This window comes from Macrotis lagotis, chromosome 1, assembly GCF_037893015.1.
Source record: "Macrotis lagotis isolate mMagLag1 chromosome 1, bilby.v1.9.chrom.fasta, whole genome shotgun sequence".
NCBI lineage: Eukaryota > Metazoa > Chordata > Mammalia > Peramelemorphia > Peramelidae > Macrotis > Macrotis lagotis.
Window position 1 is genome coordinate 911152523 of NC_133658.1, and position 16614 is coordinate 911169136.

General features: G+C 36.1%; 1 pseudogene; it reads left to right on the forward strand.

Moving 5' to 3' along the window:
• The first annotated feature begins 1413 nt into the window (after positions 1-1413).
• On the forward strand, positions 1414-16564 carry LOC141508891 (vomeronasal type-1 receptor 3-like; annotated as a pseudogene).
• Positions 16565-16614: the final 50 nt, after the last annotated feature.

The following is a 16614-nucleotide window of genomic DNA, read 5'->3' on the forward strand; positions in this document are numbered from 1 at the left end:
TGCCTTGAAAAAACCTAAAAAGAAAAAAAGGTTAAAATAAAAGAAATTAAAAGGGGAAATTAAGGAAGAGCAATAAACCTAGCCATATCTAACACCTATATAGGGCTTTGATGTTTGAAGCATAATTAATATTTAGGCTATCCTGAGGATTCTTTCATTATGAAACTCCCGCTTTCCCTTTTCTCAAACCATTTTGAGTTCTTATTCATGAAGTTTTCATTAAGTATTCACATTCTACAGTAGATTATGTTTGTAACTGAACCTAATGGAATGTTAAGAACAGTGATTTAGACTGCCAGTGAAGGAACAGTTGAGAAATGTCTATCAATTGCTTCTACCTATGAAGTCATGGAGAACTTTTATGTTTTACCTGCTATCTACAAGGTTTCATAACCAATTTGTGGAGAAGCCTGTGCAAAGCACTATTTTGTGAAACTTTCCCTTCATCAGGACTGTTCTAAGGAATGCATTATGTCATAAGTAAAATGTAATAAAAGGGTAAACTGTCACAATTCTCAGATAAAGATAGCATTTATCAATAGGGTATGCTGCCTATTAAATAGATGCATCCGTGTATTGCTTCCATTCCTGTCAAAGTTCCAAAGCCAAAGTTTTGTTTCTTTTACATAGATCTTGGACAATATATAACAAAGAACAGAGCAGGGGAGCTGACATTATTTGGTTGTGGGTAAGAGGACTGAGTGCAGAGCTGTGGTCCAGGTAACAGCATAGAGGCTAGTAACACCCCTTCTTCTCTCCTCAGATTCCATATGCAAGGTAACCAACCAGATATCCTTAAAAGTTAGAAGTTAAAAGGAGTAGTTCATGTCCATGTTTCAACATTAAAGATATGAGTAAAGATCATTAAAAATGAGTTTCATGGATGAACTTCCTGTTGTGAAGTAAAAAAAAGTCATTGTCCCCTGTCTCTAGTCCAGAACTCTCATCCACTTTCATGCCGCAAGTAGAGGAACATCACTTGGAGGTTTGGCCTATTAATAGGCACTCAAAGGTTAAAATAACCCCTCGTTTGACAAATGATTGACCTGCCTTCAAAATGGGAAATTCCTGTGTATTAAGCTCCATTCAGGCAATGAATGAAATTCCTTCCTAATCAGGGGGAGTTTGTCAATCTTTATATTGTCCAAATAAGAATGAATGACAAACTTCGATAATCACAATTCCCTTGCTATCCATTTCCACATCCATATCTATATTCACATCCATATTCATAAAAACAGTCAGTTGTTACCTGCATCACCCATTGATTGACTCCTCCTAAAAGTCTCTTCTTCCTCTGTCCCTTGGAATCTACTCAGGAACTATCAGATTTTAGGGCAGAGCTCTGGGCTTCTAGCCTGGATATGCAGAACAATCTGGGCCAGATTGTTGGTTGGAAATGAAAAAGCCTGGATGGCTAAGTTGGATGGCAAAGAAGCTGAATTAGAAGAATCTTTAGAGATTAAATTCATCTCCTCTGATCACACAATTCATAAAATACAGAGTAAATATTTAAACCCATCTGTGGTCATTCCAGACTAATGGACCATTCGACCTTTACTATGACATATCTCAGACAACCATCTTTAGCCAATTCTATTGAAAGTCAATTGAGACTTCAGCTAGATGCCTTAGTCAGTTTCAGGGCTGGAATTCAGAACTAAATTTTCAGACCATTGATCCTTCCAAATTCAGGAATCTTTCCATTGATGATGTCTCCATGAAAAGGAAAAATTGTTAGAGATGGAATGGCTTTCTTCTTCCTTTCACATCCTATAATCCAAGGTTTCATTTTGTTGGTGGTGCTTTTTTGGTATGTGTATGTGCAATAAGAGGTTCTGAAAACTGAGAAATTTGAGTCGAAATTTGCGTGGGCAGGTGACACCAGCATCTTTAATGACATTGACCCTATAAAGGTGGAACTAGCCAGTAACTAAACTGGGAGGACAGGGACTGACAAAAAGGCAGAAGCTCAGGAAAAGCGGAAAAATCCAGGCCAACCTCAGAGAAAGCCTGAAGTTCCGTAATTTGAACTTCAGAGATCCCCTCACCTTCATCCCTCAGAGATCTTGTACGTTTGTCATATTCACATCTCCCTTCAAACCTACAAAAGTTTCTCTCTCAAGCTGTTCCCAGATGTATTTTTGTAAATCTTTTTTTGTCCACATTCATTCATAACAAATAATTATGAATGGGTATTAACCATCTGCTACTAATTTTCACCTGGGATCAAGTTCAAACTTAGAGTGACACTTCTGAGATCCTATGTAGTAAATACCTTACAAGATAATTGTATCTCTGGAGACAAGGAGAATCTTGCATCTATAACTATCTCCCCCACCCCCCCACATACATAACCTGAGGGGCAGAGTCCAGACTGGTAAGTGTCTTCCCTGATTCTTTCCAAGGCAGGTACTGGGAGGCAGAGCATTATTTCTCCTCTTGGAAGTGGTGGTGCAGGGGTAGACAAATATTGTATCTGCTGATGAAGGTTCTGACATTTCCCCTCAAAATCCTGGTGTAGCAAGGTCTTTGAGGAAGTCTTCCTTGCTATTCAAGTCCCTGTTGCATCCCATGTAAGCTATTGCAGAGTGCCCAGTGAATTTTCCTGATTGGAAAGCCCCCTGTAGCCTCTTCTACCCATTCTATTAAGAACACTTTTAATTCCCAACCCAATTTTCTTCATAGCTGTGCCCTTTTATTTCATAGATTCATAGATCTTAGAGTCAGGAAGCAATCCTACTAGAAATTCTAGTTGCTTGATAGTTGTGGAATGGGATGTGATCTGAGAAGTCATCTAGCCAAACCCCCAGAAGGAAAACAAAAGCAATGCAGGTAGCCTCCATCACTTCAGTAAAATGCAATGGAAAATACCTTCTACCTTGCCATCCTTAGACTGCATCTATATGAATTTTAATTTTTAGAAGTTCACGTCCTTTTTCTTTCCTTGAACTTGCTTTTGTGAACTTTCCTTGTGTTATTTTCCAGTGCTATTGATTTTCTGAGGACTAATCATATGGCACAAATTCCTTCCTCTTCCTTCATTTTTCCTCCTTTGAAAAAGATTAATGTTGAAATAAATTCTCTGTATAATACTGCCCATTAACTGAGATCTAAAATTTACTTAGATACAGATTCTTGGACTGGAAAGCCACTTTCCAGGGAGTGGCATTCAAATTTGTTTCATATTCATTTAATCTCTAAAGTTATTTACTTTCTGTTAAGAGATGAAGCTATTGGGGGAGATTCCCATTGGAACCATGTTAACATTTCTCAATCAATTTAGAAATGAGATGAGTGCAACTCTTCTGAGGTCACAGAGAGATGGAAATGAAACCAGTATGTCAGAGGAAAACCACCTAGGTAAGATTTCTTATCCCTGTCAGACTTTCCTGCTTTTATTCAAAACTTTTTGTCTTCCTGAGTAGTTTTATTTTCTTTTATAATGTCTTGTTTTACATGCTGTTATGTTAATTTTTTAATTCAAAATGATATCCAACACATTAAAGAAAAAAATTTAAGAAATGTGCTCGAATAGGTGAGTATGGGACAGTGATTATTTACTGAAAGAATGTATCCAGGTACTTGGGAGAAAGTGTGGAGTTGATTTTCTTTTGGAATGCATTCTTTTGATCCTTTAAAGTGGCCCTGATATGGTGACTCCAGTCTGTATCAAAGATAGATTAGCCAGAGGTTAAGGTGGCTGTAAGAGACAAACACCTGACCAAGATCTCAGAACCCTCATAACTGAACCAAAAAAGGATCCTTTTATTAAAGCATCCTTAAGGATGGATTTCCATAATAGAAATGGACACATGTGTCAGAAGAAATCAGGGCTTTTTAATCTCCTGTCTAAATAAACACAAGTCCCTCCCAATTCCTTATTTGACTTGGTATTGCCAAGGTCAAAGGACTGTCTGAAGTACCCAATTCTCTCCCCATGTGAGTTCAAATTCCTTATCCAGTATTTGATAACCAATCTGATTATTTGGTCTGACTACCAGCTTCCCCATAATCTGGTAGTCAGACTTTGAAAGGGATAAAACAGATGTATGAATCTGGCTCGTATGCCCCACTGCTTTCACTAATTCTATGGTCCCTTGTTTTCTTCTTTCCTCTCCGTAGAGAGACTCCTTGTTCTCAGTAAGATGAAAATTAGCTTGCTTTATATCTGTTAACCAATATTCCTCTGATTCTATCACTATAGCTTCTTTTCTTCATCTTTCCTAGCAATTTTGCTCTAAGATATAAACTACTTTCCTCAGTTTCCCACAACTAATGTAGAAATGAAAACTAATCACATAACCCAATCCCTCCTTTTTTTTTCATATAAAATTTTATTTCTACACTTTTCTTCAATTTCTCAAATGTGGAAAACAATTTTTCACTTTCTTTCTTTCTCATACATGTCTATATTCTTTCTCTATATTTCATCAAGTAATAAAGCTTTTCTGCTTATACTGTTCTGGTAATGTGTAAATCACAAACATGAAGTCTATCATCTATCTATAGGGAGGAGCATAAGGATGAGTGACATATTTACAGAATCAAGGGGAAGGTTACAGAACTTAAAAGCGGACAGTGCCCAGTGATAAACTGTACTATTAAACACCAGATATGTTAAAATATAACATCAACTTCTGGTCCACTTTTCTTTCTTCTGGTGACTTCTGATGTCCTGCATTTTCTTAGTCTATTCCCAGGAAGTCTTCTCCAGTTCAGGCGTCTTGTTGAGACCTTCTTTTCTGATAAAGGAGCTTTTTAATATAATGTTTTAATCTGATCACTACTCATCTTTTCATCACTAGACACTAAGATTCTGGAGCTTATTAGAAGGGGACACTTTATATTTTGACATGTCCACTGTCATGCTGATAAACACAGAAAGTTTAATTACGAATGGGAGTTAACCTAGCTTTGCTTTATCATATTTCTTTTAATCTCCCATTTGGAGGATGCTACTTCACTCTAACAGAATAAACTTCCATAATTATTTCACTACACAAGCCAGATTAATTTGAGTTGGTAACATATACATTTGACAATCATCTTAATTCAAAAAGATATCCAGCAAGGGACTTACAAAAAAGAGTCTTAATTTTGCTCTCGTCACAATAATGACTCAAACATCCTTAGCCAAAATGAATTTTTTTCTCCCCAATTTCCAGATATACTATAGATGTTCCTTTTTCTAATATACTTAGTTAACTCCTATTGCTTTCCATAAGCTAGAACTTGAAACTATTGTACAGGAGCATCTCTCTCTGTCCTAAAACTTCCCATTCGTTTTACCTAAATATCCCCTCTAACATAAAAATTAAGGGATCTTAATCTTTATCTAAACATATAGCTGACAGCAGGTTCCAGAATAACCCATTTAATCTATTTTTCTATTATATCTAATTGACCTAAAACTTCTTTATCAAGTTTGCTAAAATTGCCTTATTATAAAGATCCAAGACATCAAAGAAAAATTCCTTTATAGATAAAATTTTTGAATGTCAATGTTCAGGCAGAGGTCATGTGGGTAATCAAATATCTTAAACCAGATTTAATCTACTAGGTGAGACATCCAAATGTCACATTTAGGAAATCAAGTCAGAAAGGGTCCAACCTCAGATCACACTGAAAAGCCACTGCCTCAATGTATCATCCCTGTCACTGGTAGCCTTAAGGCCTTCAGTGGGCTTCCTGGTTCCAGAAAGACATGGAAACACCAACAATTCCTTTTGCTGACCAGTCCTGGTATCAGAACAGGAAGCCAATTTTGAAAGCCCCATATAAAATAATAATTTTACTTAATTAGAACTTTATGAGAGTCCAGTTTACAAGGATTAAATATCAGTTATAATCATAATGGAGTTTCAATTAATAACCCCCAACCAAATGTTCATATCTGCTCTGAGTGTCCCTCCTGGGTCGTTGCTAAAACCAGGAATTCTAACTCTGATTAGCCCTACACTCCCTGTATCCCATCTCTGACCCAAGTCCTTTGATCTCCAGGTTTTGTTTTTTGTTTTCAGATCTTATGCAAAGAAAGTTCTTCCAGCATCTGGAGCATTAAAAACACCTCCCTTTCTCAGGCTTATGCCCAAAACGCAACCAAAAGGTCTGTATTTCTGCTGGCTCTAGCTTATGATCTCCAGACCCTCATCCATTTGTTTGAAAACTTATCTCTTCTGTGCCTTCCTCCTCTTTTCCTATACAAAGATGGTTAAAGACCCCCCTGCACAGGCTTTCTGTATTTGACAATAACAAAACACCTCCTTTGACTAGGAGATTGCCCATCATCTCCAGACTTCTCACATAGCAATTAGCTAGAGATTGCCACAGAGAAATTTCAAATTATCACCATTATTTTATCTTTCTCATATTACGTCGATGTTTTGACTTCATAGTAAGCAACCACAGTTTTAGGATATATATATATATATATGTGTGTGTATATATATATACACATATATATATATATATACACATACATATATATATGTGTGTGTGTTTGTGTGTGTTTGTACATCCAAAATAATCCCAGTTTACATACATAACTAGAAAACTTCTATAAAGACAACTTTCATTAAACCTCTTTAAACTACCAGCCATACTCACAATACAAATACTACTTTCAGAATTCTTTCCTTGAACCATTAGAATATTTTAGATGCCTTTACACCTTCAACTTGTGTATTAATTCCAATGTAACAAATCAGAAATGAGAATACCACATTAATCACTAGATTTTACAAAACAATCTTTCTATTATTTCATGATACATAACCCCACAGATCTATAACAAGTTCCAACATATAGATCCAACACATTGTTTAACAATTTCAAGGATCCCAGAAGAGATCATCATTTTTGATTCTCCACTTATTACCCATCCAAAGCATTAAATCGTCAATTCTATATTTTGACATATTAAATAATTCTAAGTATAATATCTCTGCTACAAAAGTCTATCACATAACTGATAAAGATTTCTCCACATTTTACTTATAGGAGGCTATATAATTTTTTTAATTACCCAATCATACTTCAGACTCCCTCCATACCAGCAGAAAGAATCCTCAGCTCAGGACATGTTTTCCAGTGTCCTGTTCACTAAACCTCTAAGTCTGCAGTTACCATGAGGGAAGGAGTCCACATTCTTATGCTAACATCTGATTCTCTTAGAAAAACAAACAATAAAAAGATTTCCTCTTCTTAAGGTAAACTTTATAACCTCAATATCTTTTTCATTTTGTTTTATATGGTTAATTGCCTCTATCCCAATTATACTTCTATTTTTCAAAAATAAATTGAGATTTTCCAAGAACACAATCTCATATATCTGATAATTTTTAAAAATCCAATTAATTCTTATTTGTGCTATGGATGCTAGGCAATGTTACATTTACATCAAACACGATTTCAAATTCACGTATTTTCTTATTTTTCAAATAGCAGGTGTTAAGTAGATTTTACTTTAGTCTTATGTATACATATTCCCTTCCATAAACATGTGATGAGGGACAAAATTATTACCAACTTTCTTCTTTCACCAACCAAAAATCCTTGTGAAACTGTTGACAATGTATTATCATTATTGGTTTAGCAAATTACGCCCAGCTTAGAAATTCCTAAATCCACTACGTAAATGCCTTTTACAACACCTTTTCTCTTCTAACAGAGTCGCTCTTCCCCCCCCAAAATCAGCAAATATTCCTGATAACCTAATAATTATTTTTCAATAGCATATAGTGATCCCCAATGTGATAAATGCCCATTCCCATAAAACTCCTGAGTCTCACTTCTCTTGAATGCAAGGTGGGTCCACAGGGACACAGTCTCAGTTATTTTCTTACTAAATTACTCTTCAATTTAGCAGGTTTCCCCTTAAACAGGAGCAAGAGGGGGTGTTGGTGGTGGTGCTGCTAGTGGTGGTACTTTTCCTTTCAAAAAGCCTCTAGTCCCATCTTTTCACAGAGGGGCTTCTAATATGGATGCAATGTGCTTTACTATGAGTGAAAGTAATCTGTGGGTGTTTGGGTTCCACAAGAATTTGAAGGGAGAATTGTTAGTTTACATTACAAATACTGGGCTCTGCCAATAATCCTGCCTATGGGCAGCCCCAATCTGATCCAAAAAATGAGATTAAGATGGGTGTGCCCCACCTTTCTTAGTTAATTTACCTTAGAAAGGAATGAACAAAGCTGACTGATAGTCCTCCAGTCCCAGAATCCTGAAAACCTTAGAAAGCTAAACTTGGTGAAGGAGAGCAGGTACTGATGATTTTAAATGCACCCACCCAACCCAGTCATCCCTTCAGGTATTCTTCCCTGCATCCTCCTTGCTTCTGAATTTTCTTTTTATCCTTTCCCTAGTGCATCTAGCACTAACTCCAAATCCTCAGGGGTTCCTTTTACCTTCCCCTGATGTCCTGGTACCAAACACTTTTCCCCATTCTGCCTTGGTAAAAGACTCCAAGTGCTCTTGTGGCCTCAAGACATTCACACCCTCAGTTTCTAATCCCTGTGGCATTCTTAATAATTCAGATAGTACTTGCCAGTCCACCTTGCCTTTCTTATCTTGAATTCTTAACCTACTAGGCAACACAAGGCAGCTCACTGATCTTACCATGGATTTTATGCACAAAGATTGCTTTTTTCCCCCCACTATTCCTTTGGTCAGCTCCTGGCAGTATTTACTCCATGTGGTCCTAGGATCTTTGACCAAGCAGGGAAACCCACTGGCAACATAGAGGACCTTGGAAATCATGGGTTGTGAATTCTGTCTTTGTCAGCTGTCCTCCCTGATTCAGGATGTCTGGATTCTGAATCAAACTCCAAACTGTAAGAAACAATTACCTCACCAAGAACTCATAATCACCATGAGTAGACCAAAGTGGATCCTTTTATTAAAGCATTCTTATAGAGGGTGTCCATTATAGAGACGGGCACACATGTCACTTGAAAGTAGTGCCTACTCTAGAAAAACAATTCCCTCCCAAATCCCCAGTTGGTTAGGTATTGCCAAGGTCAAAGTTTTAGCCAAAGGGTCCAAATTCCTTACCAAACCTCCCCTTGCCCACAATCTAGTAGTCAGACTTTGAAAGGGCTAACACAGATGTGTGAATCTGACAACTAGGTGCCCCTGCCTTAACTAATTCTAAGATCCCTAGTTTTCCTGGGCCCTTCATTCCCCCTTTCCTCTCTGTAGAAAAAAGAGATTCCTGACTCTCAGTAAGATGTAAATTAGCTGGATTTACATCTGTTAACTAACATTCCTCAGATGCTCTTACTATAGCTTCTTTTCCTCATCTTCCCTAGCAGGTTCTCTGTGTGATAAAGCTTCTTTCCTCAATTTCCCCATAACTAATGTAGAAAAGCAATCGAATCACTTATCACAGTGACCTTTTTAGAGACTGATTTTCTCTGAGGATAAATTCAACAGTGATCAAGCCAGAGAATAAGCCAAAGACTTAATAAGAATTATCTATAAGTATCTAATCTTTCATCCAATATACCCTGTTAAGAAATATGGTTGATGATTTCATTTAATCCTGGAAAGCTGTAAAAATTATTTGAATTGGATCAGTTGACCTATTGTTTTGTTTTGAAAGGAATGTGGTCAACCAAAAGACTCATAGTTAATTTAGAAGAAGAAACTGTTTCTCAGTTCACTATATTCCCTACTATATGATCCTAAACCAGAATCAGAAAACTTTTTTTTATAAAAGTTCCAGTATAACAAAGATTCATTGATGGATGCCACATTAAGTTGTACCCAATAGCTCAAGATTGGTATAAGCAAATGTACTGAATAAACATTTTAAACTGTACATGTCTAATAAATAATTTGCAACAATTTTTTTTATTTTACCTTTAGCCATGTTTAGAATGAACAAAATTTCCAAGTGAAGAATGGATCTTTCCTTTAAAGCAGTTAAAAATAGATCAAGGAGGCATTATTCTAATATAAGCAGCCATGTTGATATTACTTTTTCCTTAAGGGAACTTGTTTTGTTGTTGTATTTTGCAAGGCAGTGGGGTTAAGTGACTTGCCCAAGGCCAAAGAGCTAGGTCATTAAGTGTCTGAGACTAGATTTGAACTCAGGTACTCCTGACTCCAGGACTGGTGCTCTATCCACTGTACCACCTAGCCATGTCAAGGCAACTTGCTGCAATAAAGAATCAGATCCCATGTTAAATAAAATGCCAAGACTAAATACTTGCCAATTATTAAAGATTTAGCAGAAAAAGTTCCAGTGCCTCACTCTGATACTTATTTATACTGGCATGATTATGGCAATTTGCTATTAAAGAGCAGAGAGGGACACCAGGACATGTTCCCTTATGTATTATATGTCTTTTACAGGCAGAGGTTCCAGACAATCCTTTTCAGTGAGCCAGGTTCTGGGTCTGCCAGGTTAGTGCTTCCTTTACCAGAATTCTACCACAACCAAGGCTGAAATCATTCTCTCCAAAGGCCACTCACTCCCTCTGTAGTATTAAAGGCAAACCGCATAGGTTATTTGGCTTCACTGGCATGTTGTTGTCTTTCTGTTTTAACCCAGCTGATGTCAGTCAGATCAATTATCAATATATTATAATAACTGTAATATTGTAATTATAAATATATTATAAAATATTGTACTATCCATAACTAGATATTTAGGTGACTTGAGCACTAAAAAAATCAGAGTGTGCCAGGCTGTAATTTAGTTTACAAGATCCAGAGAAAAATCATAATTCATCTGTTGCTCATGTACCTAAGGACAGTGAAGTAAAGAAAATACAATAAGCAGAATTTGAGATGTAAAAATACAATAATCCTTATTGACATTTAGAACTGAACTTTTATATAGAAAGAAGTTTTGGCAATGAACCCACTTAGTTATTAACTGTGTTTAAAATGACAACATCTCCTTTGGCTAGGAGGTTGCCCATCATCTCCAAACTTCTCACATAATAATTAGTTAGAGATGACCACAGAGAAATCTCAAATTATCACTATTATTTTATCTTTTTCACATTATATTGATCCTCTTCCCTCAAAGAAAACAGCCACAGTTTTAGGGTATACATATATATATACATATATTATACATATTCAGAATAGTCCCAGTTTACATATATAACTAAAAACTTCTATAAAGACTACTGCATATTAATCTTGCTTAACTGCCAGCCGTATTCAAAATGTAAATTATTTCTTTCAGAATTTTTTAAAACCATTCGAACATCTTAGGTGACTTTAAATTTCCAACATGTCTTATTAATTCCCATGTAATATAACAATTATAAGAACAATCAGATATTCCAATCAATTAACTCATGTATTTCTCAATAAGAAAATTAAATTCTCTTAACAGATTCTCCACTAATTCTCCATTAATCGAATGTACCTTATTTCTTCCTCTTCGTGTTCATACTTGCCTTAAAATCAGCAGTTATGCTTCCACATAAAATCTTTGGAGATCTATTGATGAATTAAATGTTTTCCCTGTTTTTTCTGCTGACATGACTAGTCTCATCCACAACAGCATCAAGACCAGCAAAATCACCCCAACCAATAAAAGCAGCAAGCAACAGCTATGATAGTTATGCTGAAAATAGTAATAGTAGCAGGAGCATTACTAGCTGATGTAGAACACATAGTCATAGCAGTCACAGCATTGGCATTTTCTTTGATCTAAGTGCTGTTCTTTGTCTCAGTCTGAGATTTCTTTAGTATAAATGTGATGCTTCCTTTACCACCATAGAACAGAATTTTTTATGAAACTTTGAAGCTGAGTAACATGGCAAGCGTGTGAATGATTTGGCCCAGGATTACTGACACTATATCACAGGTCACATTCGAAGATAATTTGGTTTTGAGGCAGTCGCTAGTCACTGCCACCTATGTCCTTTTAATACATATTACTGAATGACATTTTTACAGGCTTAGTAAAAGATAGAGTGCTTACAGTTCCATTGTCTCTAAATTTTCTTTATATTATGTTCAGTTTTCATAGCAATTTTAATATGGCTTTATTGATCAAATAGATTAAAATTTTTTGAATACTCCTGAAGTCAATATACATAAATTAATCCAGGAACTTCATTAAGCTTTATCAATTTTAGGATTAGCTGGCAGATGTTATTTGCTTCTTGGAATAGTAATTTTCATATTTAGAAACTCTAAAACTATGAAATGGATTTAAACTCTCCAATTTCATGGAATAATTAGTGAAAATATTTATTGTTTTTCTTTTTGTTGTTTTTTGTAAGACAATGGGTTAAGTGACTTGTCCAAGATCACACAGCTAGGTAATTATTAAGTGTCTGAGGTTGGATTTGAACTCAGGTACTCCTGACTCCAGGGCGGGTGCTCTATCTACTGTGCCACCTAGCCACCACGAGTTCCCCTTTTTAAAATCAAAAAATTTTTATATTTACCTTTTATTTTATGCAGTTCTTTTCTTAAGCAGTTCATGTTTTCATTTTGTTTATCTTATTTATCTTATTTGCTTAATTTTTTGTCTTATCTATTCTCCATTTTCTGTGGGTACATCATCCTTTTTAACAACTAATTCATATTTAAGTTTTGTGTTAACATGGCTTTTCAATGTGATAAATTTTAATCAATTTTATATTTTAAAAAACAAAGATTTTCACCTATAGTAATGTGTTGCTGAAGTATGATGTGACATGATCCTTTTAATCATTCCACTTTTATCATCACATTTCTGTAGTGCGTTAAAAAATTTCAATATGAATATATTTTTATTAAATTGAATCACATAAATGATGGATCTAAGTTTGAACTAAAGGATAAGCATAGAATTCTTGTATTACTAAATATATTCACTTGCTTTTGTTCCAGCACATGAATAATGCATAATATTCTACCATGTCTACTTAACTCATTAAACTTTCATTTCCTAGAGTTTAAATTTGCTTTATTTAATAATGTATTCAGTTTTGTTATTTTCCTTTTTATTGAATTTTAGCTTATTTCAGTTTTGAATTGTCTTAACTCTCTTTGCATTGTGGATTTTTGCATTAAAATTGAGCATTCATTTTCCCAGACACGTCAATTCCTTTCACTGACTGAAAAGAACAATCCTGTTGGCCTGATGAAACTGTGGTGTTTCACTTATAGTACTTCCTAAAATTTGCGTTATCTACCATCTCCATTATCGGTGAAAAAATCAGAAATACAAATCAGGTTGAGGATTACATGCTTTATGCTTATCCTTAGTAAATGCTCTCTAGGAAAGTTTGGAAGCTGTATTCTTCCTCCCTCCTTTCCTCCTTTCCTCCTGTCCTACTTACTTACTTTTCTTTCTTTCTTTCTTTCTTTCTTTCTTTCTTTCTTTCTTTCTTTCTTTTTCTTCCTTCCTTCCTTCCTTCCTCTCTTTCTTTCTCTCTTTCTCTTTCTCTATTTCTTCTTTCATTCATTCTTGTTTGCTTGCTTTTCTTCCTTTCTCTCTCTCCTTTCTCTCTCCCCTTTTCTTTTTTTCTTTCTTTCTTTCTTTCTTTCTTTCTTTTTCTTTCTTTCCTTCCTTCCTTCCTTCCTTCCTTCCTTCCTTCCTTCCTTCCTTCCTTCCTTTCTTTCTTTCTTTCTTTCTTTCTTTCTTTCTTTCTTTCTTTCTTTCTTTCTCTCCTTCTCTTTCTTCCTCCCTACCTTTACTTCTCTCTTTCTTTCTTTTTTCTTTTTCTCTTTCTTCTTTCTTTCTTTCTTTCTTTCTTTCTTTCTTTCTTTCTTTCTTCATTTATCTATCTATCTCTCTCTTTCTTTCTCTTTCTCTTTCACTTTCTCTAATTTCTTTTTTTTTAGTTTAAATTTATTTTTATTAAAGATATTATTTGAGTTTTACATTTTCCCCCAATCTTGCTTCCCTCCCCCCTCCCCTCCCCCCACGGGAAGCACTCTGTCAATCTTTACTTTGTTTCCATGTTGTACCTTGATCCAAATTGGGTATGATGAGAGAGAAATCATATCCTTAAAGAGAAGTCTAAGAGGTAACAAGATCAGACAATAAGCTATTTGGGTTTTTTTTCTAAATTAAAGGGAATAGTCCTTGCACTTTGTTGAAACTCCACAGCTCCTTATCTGGATACAGATGGAACTCTCCTTTGCAGACAGCCCAAAACTGTTCCCGATTGTTGCCCTGATGGAATGAGCAAGTCCTTCAAGGTTGAACATCACTCCCATGTTGCTGTTAGGGTGTACAGTGTTTTTCTGGTTCTGCTCATCTCACTCAGCATCAGTACATGCAAATCCCTCCAGGTTTCCCTGAAATCCGGTCCCTCCTGGTTTCTAATAAAACAATAGTGTTCCATGACATACATATACCACAGTTTGCTAAGCCATTCCCCAATTGAAGGACATTTACTGGATTTCCAATTCTTTGCCACCACAAACAGGGCTGCTATAGATATTTTTGTACAAGTAATGTTTTTACCCTTTTTTCCTCATCTCTTCAGGGTATAGACCCAGTAGTGGTATTGCTGGGTCAAAGGGTATGCACATTTTTGTTGCCCTTTGGGCATAGTTCCAAATAGCTCTCCAGAAGGGTTGGATGAGTTCACAGCTCCACCAACAGTGTAATAGTGTCCCAGATTTCCCACATCCCTTCCAACAATGATCATTATCCTTCCTGGTCATACTGGCCAATCTGAGAGGTGTGAGGTGGTACCTCAGAGAAGCTTTAATTTGCATTTCTCTAATAATTAATGATTTAGAGCATTTTTTCATATGGATATAGATTACTTTGATCTCCTCATCTGTAAATTGCCTTTGCATATCCTTTGACCATTTGTCAATTGGGGAGTGCCTTTTTGCTTTAAAAATATGACTCAGTTCGATGTATATTTTAGAAATGAGTCCTTTGTCAGAATCATTAGTTGTAAAGATTGTTTCCCAATTTACTACATTTCTTTTGATCTTGGTTACATTGGTTTTATCTGTGAAAACGCTTTTTAATTTAATGTAATTGAAATCATCTAATTGGTTTTTAGTGATGTTCTCCAACTCTTCCTTAGTCATAAACTGTTCCCCTTTCCATAGATCTGACAGGTAGACTAGTCCTTGATCTTCTAATTTGCTTACAGTATTGTTTTTTATGTCTATGTCCTGTATCCATTAGGATCTTATCTTGGTAAAGGGTGTGAGGTGTTGGTCTAATCTATCACTTTCTCTAATTTCTTCTTTGCTTCATACTTGTTTGCTTGCTTGCTTGCTTGCTTTTCTTCTTTCCTTTCTCTCTCTCCTTCCTCCTGCTTTCTTTCTTCCTTTCTCTCTCTCCCTTTCTTTCTTTCTTTCTTTCTTTCTTTCTTTCTTTCTTCCTTTCTTTCTGCCTGTCTTTCTTTATCTCTCTTTCTCTTTCTTCCTTCCTGCCTTTCCTTCTCTCTTTCTTTTTATTTTTCTTTCTCTCTCTCTCTCTCTCTCTCTCTCTCTCTCTCTCTCTCTCTCTCTCTCTCTCCTTCCTTCCTTCCTTCCTTCCTTCCTTCCTTCCTTCCTGTTCTTTTTCTGATGTTGGGAACAAGCCCTAAGAGAATTTTTTTCCTTGACTAGTTTTAGGTATTGTCTTCTTCATACAGACAGGAGCTGGTCTACTGGGAAACATCTTCCTCCTTTGCCATTGTGCCTCCACTTCCCTAAGTAGGAGCAGGATGAGGGCCAAAGAGTCCATTTTTTTCCACTTGGCCTTGGCCAACTCCATAGTGCTTCTTGCCAAGGGGGTCCCTCATACATTGTTTGGGTTTGGACTGAAATATTTCCTGAGTCGTATTGGGTGTAGACTTACTGCTTTCTTCCACCGTGTGGGCCGGAGTATTTCTCTCAACAACACCTGTCTTCTGAGTGGTTTTCAGATAATCACTCTTAATTCTTTTACCAGTTCCACATTATCAGGACTCAAAACCCATGTCTCAGTGTACCTTTTCCGATTCTGTCTTTTCTGCTGGATTCTTCACATTCTGATAAATACCTATATGCTTGTGCATCTCAAGAACATTATATTCATTAACAACACAAGGATATGGAATCTAGGATTCTGTTATGACTATAGCCCAGCCTCGTTCAAAGACATACAATTTATAATTTTGTACTCTATTCCTGATTTCCTGTGTGTGGGATTTATGGTCATGGTCAATGGCTACCTGGTGCTTCTCCTTCATCGACATCATCAACAAGTCCAACATCTTCACAACTCCAGCCAATTGTCAAGAAAATCACCTGAGATTAGAGCCACCTACACCATCTTGGTGTTGGTGAGTAACTATGTCTTCTTCTATTCAGTCAGTTCCATTTTGGCACTGTATTTTGTTCAGGTTAGCACACACTATCAGTTATTGATGCCCACAGCAGCTTTCTTGGATGCATGTTACCCAAGCATCAGCCCATTTGTGCTGATCAGTTCTGATTCCCAAATTCTACATTTTGTAATCCATTCTGTCCAAAGAAAAGATCATAAGATTCTCTTTTCCCTGAATGTTTCACTGCCCCAATCTCTATTTCCAATTTTTCAAAAAGATATTTATCAGTAGCTGACGAGAGCAGGTCAGAAAACAAGAGAATTAAAGAATTTTAGGTCTTCGAAACTAGAAGACATTAGTTGTCACGGTAATTATCATATTGAGT